At 33.1% G+C, this 10,212-nt stretch overlaps 1 pseudogene; it reads left to right on the forward strand.

Annotated features, from left to right (window-relative positions):
• The first annotated feature begins 2,198 nt into the window (after nucleotides 1-2,198).
• On the forward strand, nucleotides 2,199-8,826 carry LOC140802929 (putative hydrolase C777.06c; annotated as a pseudogene).
• The last annotated feature ends 1,386 nt before the right edge of the window (nucleotides 8,827-10,212 follow it).

A 10,212-nucleotide genomic window follows, 5' to 3' on the forward strand; every position in this document is an offset into this window, starting at 1 on the left:
CGGGTATTGAAGCTTGAAACTTGATGGCACAAGCTATGTTTAGAATATGGCGATGGTTTCTTTCAACTAATCCATTTTACTGGGGGGGTATATGGACAAGAGCTTTGATGAATGATTCCCAAGGATGTGAGAAACGATCTACAATCATTGTTAAAGAAGTCTAATGCATTATCAGTCCTAAGAATCTGAACTTGTTGGTTAAATTGTGTTGAAACAAAGGCCATGAAGCTCTTTAAAATCTGCATTGTATCAGATTTAAATTGCATGAGAAAACCCATGTGCACCTTGAGAAGTCATCAACCATGGTAAGGGAAAAACATGCACAATTGTGAGTTGGAGTTCTATAAGGACCCCGTATATCAACATGAAGTAATTGAAAGATACAACTAGAAGTTGATCTTTCATTAGTAGGAAAGGGATTTCTGGTTTGTTTTGCTAGTGGACAAATGGGACAGTGCATTTTAAAAAACTTGTTCTTGATAAAAGGTAAGTATTGCAAACGCAAGATAGACAAATGACCAAACCTCTTATGCCATATATCAACATCTTCATTCTTACATGCAGAAAGACTACAAGGATTTGACAAAAAAAAATTACTATAAGAGCTAAAACATGGCCTTATGGTGGAATTATCAGCAGAAGCTAGAGCAGCTTGAATTCGATCAAGATAGTATAATCCATGCTTTTGTCTACCAATCTCCATGATCTTCCCAGTTAAGAGGTCCTAAAATAAGCAAAATTTGGGTAGCAAACAACAAAGCATTGATGGTCTTTGGTGAAATGTGATATGGATATAAGATTGAAGCTAAAATCAGGGACATGTAAAACGTTTGGTAGGGTACAAGAAGGTGAGATCTGAACAGAACCAGTGGAAAGGATGTTGATGGAATTACCATTTGGTAATCTGACAGAATTAGCAGATGAAGCGCATGGCTTAGGATTTTGCAGAACACTTGAAGTACCTGTAGTGTGAGCATTCGCACCACTATCCAAAATCCATTCGTTAGATTTAGCATTTGTCATTAAACTGGTAAAGTTACCTCCATTGTTGGTTGTATGATCTGTAGACACAGGAAATGATCAAGCAGCCGCAATAGTTGGAGATATTGATTATCAGTGAAAGTATGAGCCATATTAGAACCTCCCTTGGAGCATTTGTGAGAAACTCCACAAGCTGCAGTAGTAGAATCAGTGTGGTTCACGGATGCCCTGAAAGGTTTCTGCTGTGACACATGGTTAAATTTGTGGTTCTTATTTTGAGGAAATTTCTTGTACAACTTGTGACCAGGAGGATAACCGATTAGGCGAAAACACCGATCCTTCATGTGACCAGGAACATTGAAATTCTCACATTTTATCGAATCATTTCCTTTACTCCATGAGGAGTAAAAAGCTGCTGCTAGCACATTAACAATCGATGAAAATGAAATAACATTTCTATGTGATTCTTCTTGACTGAGAATGGAATAAGATTGATTGACCGATGGTAAAGGATTCATCATAAGGATTTGACTCCGAATGTGTCCATAGCTTTCATTTAAGCCCATGAGAAATTGAAGAAGGTGTTGGTGTTGATCGTGTTCAATATATGCTCTGGCAGTGTCACAGCTGCAAGATGGTAGAGTAACAACTGAAGCGTACTCATCCCATAGCTTCTTCAAATGCGAGAAATATACAGAAATGGTGGAAGAACCATGTGCATAAAGTGCAATCTCCCGATGAAGAGTATAGATGCACGATCCACAAATTTTATAAAATCTCTCCTTCAGATCTGCCCAAACACCAGCAGCCTCTGTACAATATATGATACCGCTGAAAATTTCCTTTGAAATGGAGCTCATGATCCAAGATAGAATGATAGCATTGCATCGTTCCCACTGATGCAATGTAGGATGATTTTCTGCTGGTTTTCGAGTAGATCCATTGATGAATCCAAGCTTGTTCTTGGCACACAATACGACCAACATAGCGCGACTCCATACACCGTAATTTTCAGTGCCGATCAATGGATCAAGTACCAGAGATACTCCAGGAGTGTCCGAAGGATGCAAATAGAGAGGATCATTGAAGCTAATGTTTAGAGGATTCGCCGCCATTAACGAAGACGATTAAATTTTCGGAAGCAATCAAAGCTCTGATACCATGTTAGAGAGTCTTCAACCTGCATCAATACTCCATAGAATTTTGCAGAGCTTTACATGAAGAAGAAAATGAAGAGAAAAAGTGGAAATCTTATTTCAGTAACAATTAGTTCAAAAATATACAAGAGAGTATAAGTTGCCCTATTTATATGCTTGTAACTACCTATCTCCAACTAATTGACGGTTGTCATAACACTAACACTTCATTTAACATGCACTAACACATCATTTAACACCTATCATATTTTCTGGAGATATATATAATATCATCTTCTTGCATAGGTAAACTGGCTGGAGTGGTAGTCAGTGAATCAATTTGGATCTCTTCCTTAGTATAGGCTCTTTTTTCTCAAATATTGTATCTTGATCCATAGAAGAATAATGGTCCATCGTGGACTGGTGAAATTCAACTGGACAAAGAGCGGAGTACTTCATCCACAGACATTAGTGTCATCTCCAAGAGATCTCCGATTTGAGCTTCAGTTGGTTCTGGAGATGGAGATGCTTATGTGGTGTAGGAAGTGGTGGGAATTGGATTGGTGGTAACTGTAGACTCTTCCAGATTTTTCCTTCAAATGGTCTAAGTATGTTTGTGTGGGGCTCGTGCTCTTGATTAGCGTTTAATGACCAAAAAACTAGGATTAAGATAAACCTCGAAAGCGGTTAAAAAAATTCTTTCGGAGCTATAAAAATTTCAGCATGACCCAAAATAAAAAGACAACAAAAAAAGAATTTCTCGAAATAAAGTCATATCATTGTATCCTTAGGCATTTTTTAAAAAAATTCAATGATGGATTTCAAATTCTTACTCCATGGATTTATTTGAAATAATGATTTGAAATTAATCTTTCGGTCTAAATGAAGACTAAGCGAAATTGGTTTGGAATGAATTGAATCAGTTCCAACTTTATTTGTGGAAATACACGTGATTTTTTTTGTAAATATTTGTAAAAAAAAATTGTTAGGCCTCAAAAATAATTATTGAATAATATATTAATAAATTATCTGAACCAATTTTATGAATCTAACTATCAATATTTATAACACAATAATTAACAGTGGAAACATTTTATAAATTTGCTAGAGTACTTACGATCTTGCACTTTTTGCTGTGAGCTTTTTGTTGAGTGCAATTTATCTCTACTGTGTACATCATATCAATTGAAATGTGGTGTTTGAAATATTATATATTTTAAATATTTGAATCGTAATATTACTATCAATTATAGTTTTTGGTAGAACGATAAGCTATGTATCCTACAATTAGTATCATAGCCAAAGTCATGAGTTTGATTCTAAATGATTACAAAAAATGTAATTATTAGGAATAAGATTGTTTGATACAATAATTGTTCATGTTGTGTAGAGTAAATGAAATATGATGTTTGATATGTTGTGCGGTTTAAAAGATTTGAGTTGGACTAATATTACTATCATGTATAAATTTTGGTAAAACCGCAAGCATTGGACCATGCACTTTTTTTTTTATTTGTTAAAATTCGTAATATTTTTTATTCATAAAAAACTTTTGTTTTATTTTCACACACACACACATATATATATATATATATATATATATATATATATATATATATATATTTATTAGTATAATTACTTTATTTTTCCATCATATCTTAAAAGAATTTTACTTTTTTGACAATTGCTTTTGTTATTTTATAGTTGAGAAGCATATATATATATATATATATATATATATATATATATATATATATATATATAGATAGATAGAAGAAGAAGAAGAAGAAGAAGAAGGATATATAGTTTTAAGTAAGCTAATTACGACTATAATTATTAATGATTATAACGATAATGATAATTCACAATTGATTGCGGAAAGAAAGTAAATCTTTTATCTTTTAATTTTATCTATATGTTTTATAAGTATATTTTTGTGCAATTTTTAATTAATTATCAGTCGACACTTATTTGAAAATATTTATTTTCCCTCCCTCCCCTTCCCTTCCCTTAGAAAAGACCTGCATTTTTTCGGAGACACGGAATATAAAAAATGGTGGTACCTCTCTCATGGGTCCAGTTGACCCGTAAAATCAACCCGCTTTATCTCTACACAAGAGCACCATTATCGATTTTAAGAAATGGGTCAACTCGCTTTGGCCCTATTTTTCAAGCTTCCCTTCATTTTCAATTCATAAAAGCTTTGATTTATTTATTTTTTGCGTGGCTTGTTTGGTATTTTTTTTTCCTATTTGATTAATTTTGTTACAGTATTCTTGTGAAGATTTAATTTTTATGTGATTTTGATGGTACAATACTGGCAGCTAATAAAATGGACAGTTCGTAAGTTTTCAGCAAGAAGAAAACTTTTTGTTTGGAAAGTCTTGTGTTGACTGTTTGAAAGTCATTTTAGAAATATGATTGTTGAATATAGCTTTGGATCAAGACGAAGAGTTTGGGAATTAGAATTATAATGGCTATATTGCTTCTCTCTTTAGCTTGGGCTGATCATTGTATAATACAGCATCTGACCTTGCGAAATTTGTTGGGTAAACTCAGAAGTATTGGATTTGTTGAGTTTTCCAATTGGACAATATTTGCTTCTTGTTATAGGTGTCTAGGTGATTTCATCTCAACTCTAGAATGTCCTAAGAAACCAAAGCAAACTTGAACTTGGAATGGAGAAGAATATCCCTATGAGTAATTTTTAATTTGGCTTGCTGGCTCAGTTGCTTCTTGATGCGTCGAGCAATCTTTCTCTAGTAAGAAACAAGGAATTTGGAATATAATTATTAATTAAGATCGATCTCTTTTTGGAATGTTAATGCTTATGGGATTTGAATGTGGATATTAATCATTATTTATGGAACATATTCTTGATCCTACTGCATTATGTGGTTGAATTCAGCTATTTCTTCCTGAATTAAATCTATATAATAAAAAACTTTGGCAATCATAAACCAGAATAAATAAAACTGAATATGCATGTGTCCAGTGACCCAACAGGTTCTTTTTCCAGGTAAATAGGTGATGCACTAAGAGTCATTTTTGGGAGGTGATACTCTGATAGTGGCGTACTCTGTATTTACTTCTTCCCTGACCAGTATCCCCCATCCGTTTCTATATATTGTGTGCCTGTATAGAAATTTTGGATTTCTATAGTTGTTTGAACTTTGACAGTGATGAGAATGTTTCAGCTTTAAATCTATCAATTAGCTCATCGTGGCTAAGGATGTGGTCGATTTTCTCACAGGTTCTGCTGGTGATTCTGGACGAGCTCAAATTTCTTTAGACCAATCTGAAATCATTTTTATAGGAACTGGGACTAGTGAAGGGATTCCACGCGTGAGCTGCCTTACTAATCCCGATAAGACATGCCCATTGCCCAGTATGCTTGCACCTGTGTCATTCTAGCAGAATATTACTTCTAAATTCATGAGTATGGTTTCAGAGATGAGAATGTAAACTAACACGGACTGGTTACTTCTAAGTTCTATCAACAGGTTTGCTTCAAAGCTACAGAACCGGGTAGCAGAAATAAGAGACTTAACACAAGCCTCCTCATCCGCTCACCCAGGCCATTGGGAGAATGTTATGTTCTTATTGATGCCGGCAAGTATGTTAAGTTCTTCCATTTCGCTTGTAACCTGAAATGTAACATTCTTACTGAATATGCTACTCTATCGTTGTATGTTGTTCAAATTATCTTTGATATGCTTTGTCAATGTGAAGAAAAGTAAAAGCTCGTATTCCTTGTTCAATAGTTTGATTCTGTCTTGTTACATATCATATTTGCAATGAGAATAGGCTGATGTGATTGGATGTGTCATTTGGGTCCCATGAATTGTTCTTGCAAGCACATACATCAAAGACCTAGCTCTATAGTGCTTAATTTGAAGTATTCTTCCTATCACAATGTAATGCATGCTGCATCTATCTATGGATTTAATGAGAAAAATTTAACATAGAAAAATTTGCCTCCTTCAATTTGAATCGGGATTATAAATTCAAGACAAACAATTACAATATTTTTTAATACTTCGAAAAATACCCCCTGTTTATTGAAAGGAACCTAAAAAATAGATATTCAAGAAATAATAGTTTTAATTTCCTTTATATAGTTTTTTATTTGCTGTAGGCCATTAGATTTGTTGAATTGAATTTAGTAGATATTCTCATATTCAGTTCTCCATTCTGTGAAGCTGTGGTACACACTAAACCGCCACTATCTTCCTCAATGTAGGTTTTTCTATCAGAGTGCTCTGAGATGGTTCCCAAGTTATGGGTAATCTTATTTAGTTAAAGGTCTGCTAACTGTTATTTGTACTTCATAACATGTAATTTTTCAGAATTTATGTTGTGCATTTATTACTGAACATTTTCCACAAATGGTTGCACCAATAAAGTGATGAGAAAGAACAAGTAATGGTGTCTTTCATGGGTATTTTCATGGAACTTCCTTGTTATAACAACTCGGATTTCTGCCAGGATTAGAACGATTGATGTCGTCATTATTACAGATTCTCATGCTGATGCAATCCTCCAGTCTCTAACATTGTTACTTTTGACATTTCTATGGAAGACAAAAGTCATAGATTGTTAAGCATTTATATCTAAGAAAGCTTGCTTCTTTTCAAGTTTGGACGATCTTCGTGATTGGACAAATAATGTTCAACCTTCTATTCCAATTTATACCACATTTCGTGACTTTGAGGTTCTTACTGCCTTTGAAACTGCGTCCCTCAATAAATTTTGTTGATACTTTACTACAGTTGGTATACTTTACCTTTTCTGCTCTGAATAGAAATTGCTCACTGCTCCTGCTCCCTCCCATCCCTCTTCATCCAACATATGTCCACGTGATAAGTCTAGGTATTTTTTATACAATTTTAGTTATTTATAACATTGAGGACTAAAAGAAATTAATTTTCCACTGTATTCGACTTCCATCTGAAATCACTTGAAACATGAACGATGATATTTCCTACAGAATTTGAAAGCCAATTTTCGCCGCATTTTAAAAGATAATGAATTTTTTTCACTCTGGGGCTTTGTCATGAATGTCTTTTCATTTGGATTTTAGATGTTCCACGATGTTTCCATCGTGATTGGTTTGACAGTTAGACTACGGTTTGCATTGTATGCATGAAGTATATTTGAGTCTGTAGTTTGTTGAGAGTTCCATATGTTTTGTCCTTCTTGACATCAATAATAGTGCATCTCTTATAGTAAAATATCTGACTCTTGTTAGACTGACAACCCTTATAATTGTAGGTGATGAATAAAACCCATTATTATTTGGTAGATAAAAGTGGTGTGACACCTGGCTGCTGCAGTTTCAGACTCGCAGTTTAACATTATACCAGAAGAGCCATTCTTAGTACATGATCTTCAGGTGAAATTTTCAATATGCTCCTTTTATTATTTAAGTATGATATTCTATTATTAGGCTCTGAATATTATAGATATAGAAATATGGTGTTATGAGGAATGCTTGAGCATTACTTGCTGATTTATCTTCTTATTCTATTAATGTTGTCTTGCCGTTTATTCCCTTACCAGTCTGGCATGGCTGCGGTTATCGTTCTTTGGGTTTTTGTTTTGGCGATATTTGTCATATTAGGTAATGGTCTTAATAATTTGTGGTTTCTTCAATCAATTTTTTGAAATGGAGGCTAATCATTTTTCTGTGTTATAGTGATGTTAGTGAAATACCTGAAGATACTTATCCTCTTCTTGAAGACTAAGAAATTCTTATTCTGGTCTCTCTCAATATATCTCTTTTCCCTCCTTTGCATTTTTATGCATGATTCGACTTCTTGGTGGATGGAGACTCACTTGAGGGGGGTTCAGTTTGCTCCACTTAAATTTCAAATTTTGATAATTTATCTTATAAGTGTAAAATTATTTCAGAAAATATTTTAAAAGAATTTGGTTCTGCCCCCATAAAAATATAATTCAAATTTCTATACCCCAGCCCTTGGGTGGTTTTAGCTCTGCCTCTGATTTGACTCATGTGCAGTCATCTTCATTAATTTAGTCGAGTGGTTTGTTGATTTTCATGATTAGGATGCTCTGAGACCAGATCAATCGTCTTCAACACATTTTGGACTTCCACGAGTATGCACATCACGGCCTTCTGAATTCCAATAGTCGTTTGGTTCTAATATATTTGTAGCTCACACCGCCCGGCAGATGCTAAGTCACCCATCATCTATATATATATATATATATATATATATATAAAATTTCCCAGGCATTGGATGAGGTTCGAAAAATCAGACCAAAAAGAACACTTTTCACTGGTATATCTCCGTTGCTAGCTTTTTCTTTGCATGTAGAATGTTTTCCTTCGAGACAGCTCCTCCTATATAATCATTCTGAATATAATTATTTGTATTTGGAGGCATGATGCATCTGATGGATCACGACGAAGTGAACTGGGATCTCGCGAAGTTGAAGGAGACTGAAGGACTCGATGTTCAACTTAGCTACGATGGACACCCTGAGCCAGTGTACCTCTGTAAACTGAAGAGAATTCAATCGTACTCTGCCCATTGATGCATGATAATTGAAACGTGAAGGTCTCATTCATTAATTTGATATATACATTTCTTAGGATAAATAAATCAGTGTGATACTCTGAAGGATGAGCAGCCCTTTTTGACTTGAGAGTCTGGACTCTTCTCTTGGTGTTTCTCCCATCAAATGTGAGCCTTAACAAAATTAATATAAATTCATGATTTTTTTTTTTGGTGTTTCTTGATCTGTGATTTTGCTTTTACTTCTGTTTTTTTTTTCAAAAGTGAATGTAATATTTTAATGAATAATAAAAAATTTATGATACCCTCACACCCAATATTTTTGTTTACTCCAAAATTACTATTTACGTTGATTTAAATAAATGAGGAGAGAGATGTGTTGTCTAATAAAGATATTTTTGTTATCCGTATATTTTTAATAATTATTCAAGCGTTAATACTTATTAGTTTAATTAGTATTAATATAAAATAATATTTCGTGCATCGCACGAATAACATATTAGTTTTATTGAAAAGTTAACAAAGAATCATTAATTTATTTATCTAACACATTATCTTAAAAAAATTAAACTTTTATTTTCAAATGATATTTAGTTGTGATTTTTTTTTTCTCACTTCTTTATAATCTATAAATTTAATTCTATAAAATATAATCATTTTTACAAAACATTTCGATATAGTATACATTATATTATATATGATCGTATAAGCATCGCATGCTAACGAGTATGTTAGATTATTTATGTGTCATGTTGCTTCTAAATGTGCATTTCGTTTTCCATCATCTTCTGTATTTGTCCTTTGTTTTTGTCCCCTCGGGAAATATCATTTGATTTTGGACAATGATTCTAATTAAATTTAAGAGTGATTTAGGCTCCAAAATTCTACATTAACCGAACTGTTTGAATTCGAGTCAATGTTGAGATTATGAATATTGGTGTGTTGATTGAAAGAATGTTCTTGTGATACGTACCATTGTCGGTGACATATCTTGGTTTTTTTTTTTCTTTTAATTAATGTATCGACACATGCAGGGACAGAGCCACCCAAAGATTGAGGTGGGCTTCAGTCCAGGCTTGATTTTTAGTCTTATTTAAAAATATGGATGAAGTTTTTTTAAAAAAGTTTTAGCCCACATTTTAGCCACAAATTTAAAAAATAAAATAACATTGAGTATATCACAAATTTTAGCCCACAAATTTTTAGTCCAGGATCGAAACTTTTTCTGACTACGTCCCTGGACACATATGTTATATGCTTGTACAGTCTTCTTATAATTAGCTTGATTTTTATATTAAATTAAGAACAATATTGTAATGGTAAAAAATAATGAAATTTCAGATTGTAAATTGAAAATAAGAAAAGAAAGAGACAAAACACCATATCAATATATAATGTTGACTCTATTTTCAAGATATTTAATAAATAGTGATAGATATATATTTAACGGAAATATATGATTTCCTTCGATCCAATTTAACTTATTAACACGTATTGTTTGCAAAATTGGAATTTCAAACTGGAAAAAAAATTGTGCCGACTTTTGCTTCTTA

The sequence above is a fragment of the Primulina eburnea genome, chromosome 10, assembly GCF_022965805.1.
Source record: "Primulina eburnea isolate SZY01 chromosome 10, ASM2296580v1, whole genome shotgun sequence".
In the NCBI taxonomy this organism is placed as follows: domain Eukaryota; kingdom Viridiplantae; phylum Streptophyta; class Magnoliopsida; order Lamiales; family Gesneriaceae; genus Primulina; species Primulina eburnea.